This window comes from Pleurodeles waltl, chromosome 11 (genome assembly GCF_031143425.1).
Source record: "Pleurodeles waltl isolate 20211129_DDA chromosome 11, aPleWal1.hap1.20221129, whole genome shotgun sequence".
Lineage (NCBI taxonomy): Eukaryota > Metazoa > Chordata > Amphibia > Caudata > Salamandridae > Pleurodeles > Pleurodeles waltl.
In genome coordinates, this window is record NC_090450.1 from 970,432,841 (window position 1) to 970,448,850 (window position 16,010).

General features: G+C 43.4%; 1 protein-coding gene across 5 annotated transcripts in view; it reads right to left on the minus strand.

Moving 5' to 3' along the window:
- HIC2 (HIC ZBTB transcriptional repressor 2) overlaps positions 1-16,010 on the minus strand; it is a 262,898-nt gene that overhangs the window by 66,726 nt on the left and 180,162 nt on the right. The window contains exon 3 of one of the 5 annotated variants that reach the window (XM_069215223.1): positions 2,353-2,602. The exons of the other annotated variants lie outside the window; for them this stretch is intronic. The gene's annotated coding sequence lies outside the window, so the exon portion shown is untranslated. The remainder of the gene's footprint in view (positions 1-2,352; positions 2,603-16,010) is intronic. 5 annotated transcript variants of the gene reach the window in all.

The following is a 16,010-nucleotide window of genomic DNA, read 5'->3' on the forward strand; positions in this document are numbered from 1 at the left end:
ACAGACTTTTAGACCTCATTCTAAAGGAATCAACTGTGCACAAACGTAAAACACTGAACTTAGCAGTACAAGAACCATACTGCCACAGAAATTGCAGTTTTAATAAAGAATTGAGTCACATCCACTGCTAACTGCCTGAACTGGGCTACTTGCATGAGTGATGATGTCCCATTGCTTACTCTCTATTCAAAGCATATTAAAGGTTCTTTGACCCACAAATTTAAGCACCATAAATCGTTGCCCCTATTTTTGCATAGTTCGCCCTGTGAAAGGACTGCAAGAGAAACACTCAAATTTACAATTACATAGTATATTGATTTCACTTTGCATTTATATAGCACTTGCTAACCCTGACGAAGCACTGAAGAGCTTTAAGGCGAGAAACATGCTACTCGGGAAATATATATTTATATATATATATATATATATATTCAGTTAAAAAAAACAAAGGTTACAGAGACTTTATAGTTAGGGTCACATTTTAAACATACAAAACCACAGAAATTCACCTGCTATAATTAAATGAGGGGTCCACCCAGCCCCCCACAGCCCCGGGAACAGGGACAGTCTAAGGGACCCCAGCACCAGAGCTAGGGGTCAAAGGGGTCCCTACCCTGGCCGCTTTTCTTTATTTTAATCTTTTTTCCCAAAATGGGTGCCAACACTGCCTGGTTGAAATGTTGGCAGCCAATCAGATAGCAGCACGCGATCAGGAGGATTCGCGGAGCCTTTGCGTCCCTATATATACAAATTTGTTTTTTCTTTAATCTCTCAAAAACTACTGAATGGATTTACACCAAATAACAAGCATTTGCAATGCAATGGGTCTCACATTTGCTTGAGTTAGAGCTACTGGTGTTGTAAACTCAACTTTTCTTGCCACATAAATTGGTCAACTCTGCCTTATAATTTATTTTTTCCCTGTCACATAATTCCAGTTGCCCTGCACGCCTTGATGGAGTTCTTGGGATTAACCCTCAGAAAACAAAGAGGCACCTGGTATGGATGCTCTACTTATAATAAAGGGATAGGGGGAGAGGCATGAACTGAGGATGGACTGGATATCAAGGTGAGGGTCCGCTGGCCAATCATTATGTCTTTAAATGAAAGCCCTGCCTGATGTAGTAGCTACAGCGATTAGTAGGTGGGAAAATGGCACATGGTCCGAAGATTTGTCTTTCTGGACGTCTGTGCTGCAGTACTGGGTGCCAGAGCACAGAACTGTGCAAGGATGGGGTAGAAAATGTACCTCGTCTCTTCTCAGACTCACCTCCACTATCTTCTCCCACTGAGTGCCTTTGTCAGTACCAGGCCCACCCAGGACAATCACCACCAGACGCTTCATGACAGAGCTTAGGACACAGCAAAGAGTGGGAGGATAAGGGACAGTGAACCGAGGACACTGTACAACATGGAGAGGCTGGTGAAAGGCTGTGCATGACACCCGAGGCAGGGGCGGTTCATCTGGCCTCCAACGAGCTAGAAGAACAAGTTACTTACCTTCGGTAACGCCTTTTCTGGTGGATACACTAGCTACCTGTGGATTCCTCACCTAATGAATTCTCCCAATGCGCCAGCATTCAACGGAAATTTTCTTCCCAGCTCTGCACGTCGACGAGGACGTCACTATTGCCCGACTCTTGTGCAACTCCGTCTGACGTCATTGTGGCAATAAGAGAACCTCGCTGGCATGCTGATGTCAGTTTTCACCATTTTTTAAGTGCCTTTGAGGCGAACAGGTGATCCCTGACATCACATACTTGACATGACTACATCAATCAAATATAATACGCAATATTTAATCAAATAAAAACTGCACAAATATAGAAATATAAATATCTATATATCACACATATATATGTACATATATATACATATCTAATCATATACATACACCCTAGGATATCTTGGTATGACCAACCAGGCAACGGGGAGGCGGGTGGGACCGTGAGTAATCCACAGGTAGCTAGTGTATCCACCAGAAAAGGCGTTACCGAAGGTAAGTAACTTGTTCTTCTGATGGATACAACTACCTGTGGATTCCTCACCTAATGAATAGAGTCCCAAAGCAGTACCACACTCGGTGGCGGGTGCCTGAATGGTCACACCAAGAAATCCTGCAGCACGGACCGTGCAAAATGGCCATCCCTCCTAACCTTCGAGTCCAAGTAATAATGCTTTGCAAAAGTGTGGAGGGAAGCCCAAGTTGCAGCCTTACCAATTTCAACCACAGGAACACCTCTAGCCAAGGCCGATGAGGCCGACTTAGCCCTGGTGGTATGGGCTCTAATTCCAACAGGAGGAACCTTCTTTGCTAAGGAATAACATACTTTTATGCAAAGAATGACCCACCTGGACAGTGTTCTTTTGTGGACAGCCTTTCCTTTCCTCTTCCCCATGTAGCCAATGAAGAGCTGATCGTCCACCCGGAACTCTCTCTTTCAATGTAGAAACTTAAAGCTCTCCTCAGGTCAAGCCGAAACAGTCTCTCCTCCTCTTTGATGGATGGGAAGGAGGGTAGAAAGACGAGAGTTATAGATTGTCCCAAATGGAATGGTGTAACAACCTTTGGTAGGAAAGCCGCCCTGGTCCTCAGCACCACCTTGTCCGCATGAAAAGAAGTAAAAGGGGGATTAACGTTAAGCGCGTGAAGTTCACTCACTCTCCTAGCCGACGTGATGGCTATGAGAAAAACCATCTTTTATACCAAAAACCTTAATGGACATGAACGTAAAGGTTCAAACAGCGAACCCATCAGGAATGTAACAACTAAATTAAAATCCCACTGAGACATAATAAACGGAGTGGGAGGAAACCTATTGGTCAGACCCTTGAAGAACCTTATAACTATGGGGGCCTTAAAGAGGGTTGATCGGAAAGGCACAGAAAAGCAGACAGTGCCGACAGATAGCCCTTAACTGTCGCAACTGCACAACCCCTCTGTGCCAAGGGCAACGCAATCAATAAAATATCTGCCAAATGGGCCTGTAAAGGATCAATTTGCTTCTCTCCACACCAAGCAACAAATTTTGCCCATCTGCCAGCATAGATAGATTTGGTGGAGTGTTGCCTGGCCGATAAAATAACGTCCACCACTTCTGGCGGGAGAGAAAAGGAACTCAGATTGCCCCGTTCAATCTCCAGGCATGAAGATGCAGGCTCTGGAGGTGGGGGTGTAGAACCTTCCCCTGCAAGAGGAGGTCTGCTCTGTGAGGGAAACGGAGTGGAGGGCACAGTGAGAGTTGGAGAAGGACTGTGTACCACACCCTTCAAGGCCAATCCGGAACTATTAAGATGACTTGGCCCAGTCTTGGTGAATCTTCCTGAGAACCCAAGGAATCAAGGGTATGGGGGGAAACGCGTAAAGCAACTGGACGTACCAGGACATCTGAAACGCGTCCCCCCAATGCTCCTTGCACCGGATACTGGAGGCTGCAGAACGACGGACAGTGCGCGTTCTGCCTAGTGGCAAATAGGTCTACCTGAAGGAATCCCCACATCCGGAAGATGTGAAGGACCAGGTCTGGATGGAGACGCCACTCATGATCGACCGAGAAGTGCCGACTGAGACTGTCCGCACGCACGTTCAGAACTCCGGCACGATGGTTTGCTACTATGCAAATCTGATGGCCCAGGACCAGAGTCGCAGAGCCTCTCTGCAAAGAAGATACGACCCTACGCCTCCCTGCTTATTGATGCACCACATCGCAGTGGTGTTGTCCATCAGGACCTGAACCGACTGACCGCAAAGGGAAGGGAGGAAGGCCTTGAGAGCCAAACGTATCGCCCGCAATTCTAACAGATTGATATGAAACATCTGTTCCACTGGAGACCAATGACCTTTGACCTTTGACCTTTGACCTCCAGGTCCCCCAGATGAGCTCCCCACCCTAGAGTGGAGGCATCTGTTATAACCGTGGCCACTGGTGGTGGTAGCGAAAACAGCCTTCCTTGGGAGAGGTTGTAGTCCGCAGCCCACCATCGTAGATCCGCTGCAGTGTCTCTGGAGATCTTTATCGACTCCTCAAGATCCCCTCTGTGCTGAAACCACTGCCTGCGGAGACACCACTGAAGAGCCCTCATGTGCCAGCGTGCATGAGTGACCAACATAATGCATGAAGCGAACAGACAGAGCAGACGAAGGACCTTGAGAACTGGAACAACCGTTCCACTTTGAAACATTGGAATCAACCCTGAATGTCCTGAATCCGCTGAGGCGGAGGATAGGCCCGATTCAATGTTGTGTCCAGTACTGCCCTACTGCCCCTATGAACAGGAGGCGTTGAGAGGGCTCCAGGTGAGATTTGAGGTACCAATTCAAAACCCTCAGGTCCAGGACCGGCCTCAAACGACCATCCTTCTTGGGGATCAGAAAATATCTTGAATAACAACCCTGACCCCTTTCCTGCTCTGGAACCAACTCCACTGCACCTTTCGATAAAAGGACTACAACTTCCTACTGCAACAACAGGAGATGGTCTTCAGTGTAAAAGGATGGACAGGAAGGGAGAGGGAAACTCCCGAAAAGGAAGGGCATAACCTTTCCCCACAATATTGAGGACCCAGGAGTCCGATGTGATCAACTCCCACATGCGGAGAAAATGAAACAACCTTCCCCGTACAGGAGAAGCATGGGATGCAATGGATGGAGGACTAAGGCTGCTTTCCCTGTTGCACCCCCCCCAACCAGGGGAAGAGGAAGAGGCAGGGTGCTGCTGGGTGGCCCCTCTCATTTTAACCCCACCCCGCCCCTCTATAGGACCTATAGGGAACGTTAGACGGTTGTTGGCCTGCCGGTATGGGTCTCCCCCCGAAATGAAGTTCATTGTCCAAACCTCCTGAATCTTCTAAAAGACCTGAACGGGATGGTAGTAGAAGCCTGCAGGCCTAGGGACTTGGCGGTAGCTCTGCTCTCCTTAAAGTACTATATTTCCACTACTTGTTACCATGTGTCATCACATATTTTTCAACACACAATAGATTGAAAATTAGTTCATTCATTCAAAATAAAAACCACTATTTTTTAAACTTGAAACGAAAAATCAGTCACTTGAAGAGGACCGCCGCCTTTCAAATGTCTTTTAAAAGACATTCAACTTCCTCCTTCGAGTTAGCCATGTTGGGAAGAAGCGATTTTTAAGACACTTTCGAGGAGCAACATGTTACACGGGTAACTTGCATTTCATCATAGTGAGAAGAACAACAATTTTACTATAGCAATCAAACGAGGATTTTGTGATTTGATATTAGAAAACACACCTAAGCGTCACAAGTTCCACCAGTTTCTAATGTCAGTGATTGCTATTAAAAGTCCTCACGCTCGTGATAGTGCTCGAATTCACATCTTTGGGCAAATGGTGAATTAAAAGTGATCCTTTCCCCAAGTAAATCTGCTTTGTTAAAGAAATACAAAATAAGTCATATGTATTGTTTTAAGTTTGACAAACCCATAGCAATGCTGACCTGAGCCTAGTGGAATGAAGGAAGACAACAGCACCAAAACAAGTCGCGAAGCTCTAAATAAAATCTTTTTTTTATTTTAAACTAACTTTCTTTATGGAGCTTCAGTTTTGGATCGGCCTTTTAGATGAAAACGCTTCTCTCTGCAAAGGAAGCAGCAAGGCAAAAGAATAAATAGTGCGCCACACTAAGGTATGTGGCCGATCGTGCAATAATCCATGTAATAGGGTCAGTTTTCAAAGCAGTAACAAAGCAGCCTCAGGGCGGGTCAAAGGTAAAGCATTTCTCTACGAAATAAAGGGAATTTTGAAAGGCAGGCCCAGGAACGAATGAAAGTGATGGGTGTGGTTGAAGCCCACAGAAGAGATTCCAACAGGTCGAAAAGAGCGGCGCTTTCACGCTGCTATGCTCAACCTAAGAAGGGCGCATTCTGGACCAAGAGCTACCTTTATGCCGAAGTTGGCGTAATTCTGTACAGTGGTTTGTGCGCTACTCCTGTTCAAAATCCCTATGGGGAAAAAGCGTTTTGGCTCTCCCTTTCCCCAGCCCCTGCTTGACGGATCACCCTGAAACTTTCCAGACAGACGCTGAAGTGAGTGTCGTATTTTTTGGGGAACATTTTGTGAAGATTCATCAAACGACGCCAAAGTTATTAGCTAAACAAAAAATGCTTTTTCTATAGAAACTATATCCTAACTACAACCACCTATTGGTGACCGTACAAAACCATTTAATTCAGCAGTTATAGTTAGAGTTCTTTTAAGTAATAAACTTGTGCCCTAGGGTAACTATAATTTGCGCCCTCGCCATGCACAGTTGTCTCCTAATTTTTTTTTGCTGCAAATGGACACCCCGGGACATAGCAAGAGCCGGCCTTGAGGGGAGGGAGGGGCAGAGGGGTCAGCAGTCCCCAGGGCCATCAGTGGCCTATCTAGGGGGCGCACAGCCCTCCTCCAACTAGGACATAGCCCAGGGGCTGGCGGTCCCCAGGGCAGCGGGGGGGCTGCGAGCCCCACCCTGTATAGATATAAAGGAAAGCCCTGGGGAGGTGGCGTTTCCAAGTGCCCACACTAACTTTTTAATGCCCCTGGGACCTGGCCGACCTGGGGGGGGCCTTAAAAAAAAAAAAAAAAAAAAAAAAAAAAAATTGGCGAATACGGTGAACTTGCAGCAAAAAAATTAATAAAATAAATACGTTTTTTGCTCTGGGGTGTCCCTCTGGAGACAACTCCCCTCTTTCTCCACCTCCCCCCCTAAAGTGCTAAGGGGTAAGGGGGTCAGGGAGTCTCTACCGTGGCCCCCTTTTATTTTATTTTTTTACTGGAACTTGGCTGCCAACACTTCCTGGTTTGAAGTGTTGGCAGCCAATCAGAGCTGTGTATTTCCCTGCACAAGCTCGTCATTGTTCCTGAACACTTGGCGGCCAGAGATATACAAGCTTGAATTTCCCAAAATTTCTCAAAAACTGCTGAACGCATTTACACCAATTAACTAAAAGCACAATCTGCGTAACAACAACGAAGTTTCTGCCAAATTTGGTGTAAGTCCGTCCAGCGGTTTTGGCTGTAGACGTATTGACAGAACCTATGGGCATTAACATGGGAAACGCAAGGTTTTTTTGGCCCCCTTTTTCTCTGCCCCCACTTCACGGATCACCCCGAAACTTTGGATACGCACCAAGAATGACCGGCCCACTTTTTTGGGGAAAGTTTGTGAAGATTCGTCAAACGTTGCCAAAGATACAGACAAGTCAAAAAACGCTTTTTCCATGGAAACATGGACTTAACTATAACTACCTAGTAGGGACCGCCACTAGGTAATGTGGGTATATATATTTACACCAGTTTAACACTGAAGTTAAAGATGCAGCACTCACAGGATTCCGTCAATCTTCTTTTATTTGATAAAAGAAAACCCCACCTACTAACACCAACGCGTTTCAACCTTCCGGTCTTGATCAAGATTGACGGAATCCTGTGAGTCTTTAACTTTAGTGTTAAACTGGTGTAAAGATTAATGGGAGTAGGTCCTTCCCTGATGCTGGCACCGACGAGAAACAGAAGCGCGCCTTTCTTGGACCTGGTTGAGTTGAGATATATATATATATATATATATATAGATATATATATATATATATATATATATATATATATGAACGTTTAAGTATTTCAAGCATATTCAGTGTCAAGCTTCACAATATTCTTTATATTAAAGCTAATTTAAACTCTATTAGGTCCAGAGCTCTAACCAATCTTTGAATAAGTCTGGAACCCATTTAGCTGCCTGTTTTTACCTGCATAGGTCAACACAGATTTGCACAGTGCCCAGATATTACACATTCATAATAAATAAACATAGTTTAAATAAGCTATAAAACTAAATTATCTAAACAGACGCTTGAATAAAATGTTTATTCACAGTGCAAACTACATATGAACAGTACTCAAAGAGCAACCAAAGGCCTATGATACAGGTCGGATCTTAGCATAGTTAAATTAGGACTTAAATACACTCTGCTGATCTCGAATAAGTATCGGGCACAGCTACAAAGTAGGGGGTAAAACAGCTGGCTTCTTCTGAACACAATCGCAAATAAGTATCTGTTCTATAAACTCAGCGAATTCGAGTGTTCAGCTTGGAGGCTAACTGCTTTACTAGAATAAAAATAATTCTTCAATGAATAGTTGAAACAATAGGTAGCAATACACAATTTGAAACTTCACGACTCCTCTTGAATTTAACAAATGTTGTAGGGATTTTTCAACTTTATGTCCTGAAAGAACAATAACATACTTATTCTCTGTTTAAGCAAAGTCTTGCACACATCATGAAAGTTTGTAAATCCTCTTTGAAGAATAAAGTCAATCTCATATTCAAACAGGTCTATTGAGCGAGCACAGGCCTGCTTATGTATTGTTTTTCGGATCATCATAAGTCCCTCCAGCACATTGCAGCAAACGATAAAACATATGAAATAACTAGTTTATTGATTAATTTAATCTTCAATATAGCTGCATCCAGATTAAGAGAGCATAGCCAGGATTAATTTGCCAAATCTGCACTGGAACTGCAGAGGTACAGATAACTTTAATAAAACTTTACTTTCAATTGTTTCCAAGATTCAGCTTCGACTATAATCACAACCACCAGCACCATATAAAATTATTGGAACAATATGTTTGAAGTAAACATTAACAGTATGCAGTAGAGATTGGGTGCCAAACAGGAGATTAAAATTAGACGGCCCCTTTATGACAGATAATACATTTTTAGCAATTGTTTTGTGGTGTTCCTCCCACTTGAGTGCTTTATAGATGGTTTTACTTTAATACTTACAACTCTGAGGAAAAACCTGTTGATCTCCTAAAGTCTGCTTAGAAGTAAAATCTTTTTTTACCAGATTCATTATTATCTGTGTCCTGCCAACATTTATTGTTAATGTGTTTCTTACACATCAAGTAGTTAAGGCATTTAGCATTTAAATATACACTGACTGCATGGTCAGCTGCTTTTTTTTTGGGGGGGGGGGGGTGAGGGGGTGGCGGGGGGCGGGTTACATTTAGTCCCACTTCACACAAAAGGCAAATGTGTTAAAAATAAAAGTGAACAATAGCAGCCCACGAATAATTATCCCGTTTTCCTGACTATCAATACTATTGAAAACTGATCAGAAGTAAAAAACAAAAAAAACAAAAAAAAACACAGGGAACACTCCCATAACATATAATTTAGGTAATATCTGATCGTTTGCACCTAGTCCAGCTCTAAATCCAGCCTGTTCACTGGGGCGTGGACCCTATCCTCCATTTGAGGCGACTGTGCATAAAGGCCTATTTTTTTCAAAGCTCTTAGATGAAAAATCATGAAAAGAAATTAGGCAGTAAACTGACAAATCATTGGTTCTGCCCTTATTAAATCTAGCATTACCCGAGATATTTTGATAATACTAAAATTATATATATTATATACTTACTTTTGGGGGATTTCAGCCCTCCCTTGTCAACAACTTAACGGTTATTGTTTCATTCACATTTTATTTTTCCACTATGGCATGCAGCATAGGGCAATGGGTCACCCTACTGCAGCTCTTTTACGACTTCACAGTTCAACATCACATTCGACCCTTTCACAAGGAGCATATCCACACACAAAATAGTTCATGTAAGTGCCACGGACTACAATGGCAATGTGCTTTTTGAGACCCAAAATTTTTTTTTGATTGATAAGGGGAGGGCAGCTTCCCCAACAGTAATGTTTTGTAAAAAAAAATATATATATGATGAAAGAAACATTGACAGAGCCAACAGGTTGACTGCCAACACCATCTTTATTTGTTTTGCCAATTCTTGTTTTAAAAAAGTTTTAATAATAGTTCCCTTTCAATTATGAGGCGTTATTCCAGATTTAGCAGCATGGAAAAAACGGGTGTAGAGTACAGGCTCACACTACTGTTTTAAACACCAAATCCGAGCTCTTGTCTGATCCTACAGCTTTACTGTGACCATCCCTAGCTACATTTTCAATAGTTCTATCTAAAGCAGACACTCAAAGTACGCTCCACAGGTCACTTGCGGTTCTCCTGACCTTGACATGCGGCCCCCATGTTTAGTTAAGAGAGCACTAACTTTCAGAAAGATGGTAAATAAACGGGCAGGCGTTTATTTACAAGATAACCGAAGTAAACGAAAAGAAGCAAAGAAAAAGGTATCCTGCACCACTTGAGTTTGGTAACACATTCATTTTTAAGACATCTTGAAACATATGTGTAAAGACAAAGTCTCTACAAAATGCAAAACGTTTTTTCATTAGCATGCATAAGCGTTTCACCTTAGTACATTATATTATAACAGTGCATTGAGAAGTATTTTTTTAAAGTGATAGTTTTTAAAAATGAACATAAAAACATTCATGCTTCCTCCCACCCCGAGAACAATGGTAATAGTGAACTAAGAGGCAGGTCTGTTGCCCTGTTGAACCCTCTGGATGGCCTGGGTTCTGACTGTACATGGACAACATTATAGCTTATTTATTAAAACCACAATAGAAGGTTTTGTACCGTGCATATCCTGAACAGGGATGTTTCAAAGTGCTCTTACATGTGAAGTTAAGAAAAGGGAGGCAAAGTGAAATAAAAGATTTGCCTAGGATCACACAATGTGGTGAAATGGGGAAGGCGGGATTAATGATACGTTTTTTGTTTTACATTGTGCAATTCTATTTCATTCCAATTCAATAATGAAGTTACTTTTTCTTTTTTTTTTTTAATACACCTGGCTCCCCCGAGATAGTGATAGCAAGTAGAGAAAGTTGGGAAAGAAACAGTGATTCAGATACTGCTTAGCACAATATTGTCATATTTATTACTCTTCTAGAGACTAAAGGATTAATTTAAAGGGCAATATAGACTGAAACCCTCAAAATAACTCTATGACGGACTCACTCACCCCACTATGTACATGCTTTGCCTCCCCAACATTCACCTTATCCCCAGACGGCAAAGCCCCACTCCCACCCAGCTGTCATCAATGCGGCCCTTGGGCACACCAAGACCATATTTTGTGGACCCAGGGAAAATGTTTGTGAGCACCCATAATCTAAAAAGACCTTCAAGATGATTTCATAACAATTAATGTCATGTATGGACTAAATCCTCTGCTCCATTTTTAGCTTGATAGTGGTTTGATATAAAATCCTGCTGCTATTGTCAATGATAGTTACATGCGTATCTTTGTGCTACTGAAAAAAAAAACACAGTCGCTAAGTTCCAAAACATTGTGAAATCTTTTTTTTTATCCAGTGCAATTACATTTCTGCCTGTATAAGGCTAAAGGCAAATTACAAGTTATTTTAACACAAGCCCTTTGTAGCTTTTTTATTTTGCTATGAAATTAATTATCATTTTATGCCAATATTTAATATAAACTTTATATCACAGGAATAGTTAGATATCAAAATTCTCGTTCAGCATCAGCGACCTTTCCAATAGCTTCTCCACAATAGGCTGGGTTTGAACTGATTTTGAATTTTGTTTGATAAAGTGTGCAAATACCAGAGGGTGTTCTGGCGATAATTGTCGTCACAGGGATAACCATAGATATAGATTAGAAAAAGAGGAGTGTTTTGCGGAACAGCCTACAATTTGACTGCACAAACAGCAAAATATGGGTCACTGCAAGCCTGTGCCATGATAACCCAAAGGGGGTGACCTCCTGTGCTCATTCCCAGTTTGTGAAACCTATGCCCAAGATCAAGTAGGCAGAACTGTAATGCAACTGCCTGGTGGGGTAGTACTGAGTGAACAAATCAGTCATACAGTGAATGGCCAACCCCCATGCACCTCTATATGAGAGTAGCACAGGGCTTTGAAAATACAGTGCTTTCTGACTGGAAGCCATTTCCAGATTAATCAAGAGTCTAGAGAAACCGACAGATCTAGAAAGACCCAAGATAGTCATACTGGTACATTCTGCATTAGTTGATGACACTGTATAAGAAAAGACAAAAAAACAGAGTATTTTAATAATCAAGTCTGCTTGTAATCAATGCCTGTACCAGAGTTTTCTTTGAGGAATGCAGCACAAAGAGAATGATCTCTCTGAGAATCTTCATCACGCTAAAACATGTCACCATACGTTTTAATAACATGACTCCCGAAAGATACCTTTGTGTCAAAATAAATCTAGATTGCTAGCACTGGTACTGGGCTCCAGGCAAGCGCCCACAGTAAGGCCTCCAGTTTGACGACCAGAAAAAAATGATTTCCAGACACTAAGGCTTTTTGGCAGCATTTAGCCTCAAGAAATTGGCATCCATCCAATGGGCTACCAATGTTAAATTCTGTTTAAATTGGTCTTGGGTCGTCTGGCCATACTCAAGACAGAGAATAAGGTGGGTGTCATGGGCATATAAGTAAAATTGAAACCCAAAGGAGGTGATGAGATTAGCCAGAGGCATCACACATACATTAAAAAAAGGTTCATAAGTACTTCTCTTTATATGTAATTCCCTTTATATTTAAGTATCCTCTTATGAAATACTTTCTGGAAGTTTGACTACAACCCTGACCCAGTTGAAAGAACCCAGATAACTGAGGACTGCCCTGCCAATCACAGACTCTAAAATACTTAACCCAGGACAGCAACCAGTAACAAATATACAATATGATGGTTATGTTTACCTTTTATAGAAGTCCCTTTTACTGGCTGGTGTGCTACATACCAGCCATTTAACATAATTAGGCTGATGATATTAATCCAGATGATCGGCTATTCACCCCTTTTGCAACTTAACAACTCACACTCGGAGCCATTTTCTAGCCAATCAAACTTTGGACATACCATCCCAAATCTTCACATTAAAATCCTATCTGAGCAAGATAATGACCTCTTTAAATTTTGCCTTAGCATCAAAAATTGCAAGTTTCAAAATGTTCAATCTGTGCCAACAAAGATCTCTGAACAAAGATATAAATTAGGAATCAATAAACTTCTAAGAGACCTGACCTACGATGTAGATTTTAATATCCAAGATATTTTCAGTAACTCACTTTGTAGATCTATATCTAGACCTTAAGATCGATAACCAACAGCAAGGCTTCAAGAAGGTCTCTGTTAGAAATGGGGTATCTAATTGGCAGTCGGTTTGCACCTTGCCCAAGTAGGGACCCTTACTCTAGTCAGGATAAGGGAGATACCCGCTCAGATAACCCCTGCTCACCTCATTTGCACATAACACACAGTAATAAGTGAAAACACTACAAAAGGACACCACACCAGTTTTAGAAAAAAATAGCCAATATTTATCTATATAAAACAAGACCAAATACGATAAAAATTCCAACATACAGTAATAAAAATATGAATGCTGCAAGATGTACTTAACAATACAGTTCCTTGAAGTCGATAACTCCACCTGGGGCTAACACGGCGTCGTGAATAACAAAACCAAAAGTTCAGGCTGGCCTCGGCGTCGCGGGCCAGCTGCGGTGTCGGGAAGACCACAAACAGTACCTTGGATTCGCAGGGCGTCGTGATCCTTGCGTTGAGCTCCGGAGAGCGGCATCGCTGGCGTTGGTTCCGGAGTCGGTGCAGGAGTCGTCGGGCCCTTGAAGTCACGCACCTCGAGGATCAAACTGCGGGCTGATGAAATCCGGTGCGCTGGCGGGGATGGCGTCGGGGCTGCGGTGCGAAGCGGGACGATGCGACGTGTGGTGCCCACAGGTCACGGTGCAGGTAACGGCTCAGTGACGGCATCCAGCGGCGTCAGTGAGACCAGGGCTGCAGTGTGAAGCGGGGTGGTGCAATGTGCTGTGTCCACAGGTCACGGTGCAGGCAAGGATGCCTGGTGACGACACTGGAGCCGATGGTGCTGGCGTCGGTGGATCGGGGCTGCGGCGCGAGACGGTGCTTCGTGCTCCTCACAAGCGATGTCCACAGGCCACAGTGCAGGCAGCGGCGCTGGTGTCAGCAGGAGCGACGTCGTTGGGGATGCCCAGGCTGCGGTGTGAGCAGGTGACGCAACAGTGCGGGGCCCAGAGGTTGCGGTGCGAGCAGTAACTTGGTGAAGTCGTCCTATGACGGGGTTTTGGGTCTTCTTCTTATACCCAGTTCTGCCTTTGAAGTTGGCAAACTTCAAAGCAAAGTCTCAAGTTTTTGCAAGATCCTTCCTTGTCCAGGCCAGGCCCCAGACACTCACCAGGGGGTCGGAGACGGCATTGTGTGAGGGCAGGCACAGTCCTTTCAGGTGTGAGTGACCACTCCTCCCCTCCCCTCCAGCACAGATGGCCAATCAAGATATGCAGGCTACACCCCAGCCCCCTTTGTGTCACTGTCTAAAGGAGAGGTGTGAACAGCCCAACTGTCAAACTGACCCAGACAGGGAATCCACAAAAAGGCAGAGTCACAGAATGGATTATGCAAGAAAATGCCTACTTTCTAAAAGTGGCATTTTCAAAAGCACAATCTTATAGTCAACTTTACTAAAAGATGTATTTTTAAATTGTGAGCTCAGAGACCCCAAACGCCACATGTCCATCCGCTCCCAAAGGGAATCTACACTTTAATCAGATTTAAAGTTAGCCCCCATGTTAACCTATGAGAGGGACAGGCCTTGCAACAGTGAAAACCGAATTTAGCAATATTTCACTGTCAGGACATATAAAACACATTACTATATGTCCTACCCTTACCATACACTGCACCCTGCCCTTGGGGCTACCTAGGGCCTACCTTAGGGGTGCCTTACATGTAAGAAAAGAGAAGGTTTAGGCCTGGCAAGTGGGTACACTTGCCAAGTCGAGGTTACAGTCAAAACTGCACACACAGACACTGCCGTGGCAGGTCTGAGACATGATTACAGAGCTACTTATGTGGGTGGCACAACCAGTACTGCAGGCTCACTAGTAGCATTTGATTTACAGGCCCTGGCACCTCTAGTGCACTTTACTAGGGACTTACCAGTAAATCAAATATGTCAATTATGGATAAACCAATCCACAGTACAATTTATAAGGGGAGCACTTGCACTTTACCACTGATTAGCAGTGATAAAGTGTGCAGAGACAATAAACCAGCAAAAACAGAGTACAAAACCAGGAGGTCAGAAGGCAAAAAGACAGGGGAGACACGCCAAAAAAGCTGCCAGGTCTAACAGTCTCCCTCTCCCCATACACACTGCGGCTTTAAAAATCACAATATATCCTGGTAAACATAAGGGAGCATATTGTCGACATTCCGTGCACACCTTCAATTTAGCTTCTGGCAAACTGAAGTGCCTTAGGCCTAGCAAGAGTACTGGGAAGAGCTGAACAATTGAATGAAACAATTCCAACTGAACATAAAAAACACAAGTGATGGCAAAACCATTAGGTCTGGTTTAAAGTGCTATTGCAAGCAGCATAAGCACAAAGACATTTAAGAACCCAAAAGAATGTCTATAATGAAGGCTCCCTAGCCTTCAACAGAGTCTTTGTGTTGTTTTGATGGCAAATACAGGACGGATGGTAAGACGGCCTTCTTGATATTCCTTCTTTCTTTCTATGAAGGCTCCCTAGCCACCAGAACCTTTTTTTTATCATAGGAGCCAAAAAAAACTTTATTAAAGGCAAGGGAGATTTCAATACAGACAGTTTTTCCTCTGTAGCTGTAAAGGCCAGTGTCTGCTTTTCTAAGCCCTCTAACCCCTGGTGTTCAAAGAACTATCTATCCACCACTTACCACAGCTCAAAACCATGTCCCCAAGGCAGAAAGAAAGCCAGCACCTATGCACAGGTGGCACAAATGATAAGCTTCCTGTTGGGACAAGCAGGCGGCGAAACGAAGAGGACATACAAAAGAAAGAGGGAATGGCAGGATGGAGGAACCAGCTAAATGGTGGGCAGCAGGATAATCGTAACAGACAGGAAAAAGGACAGTGAGGAAGGAATGAGAGGACAGAAAGAAAGAGCGAGACAAATGGGAAAGTGTGAGAGGCAGGAGGGAGCCAGCATGAGCAGATACAGATGGGGAAAGAGTGAAAAGGGAACAACGAGCATCGAAGAACCAACAGAAGGG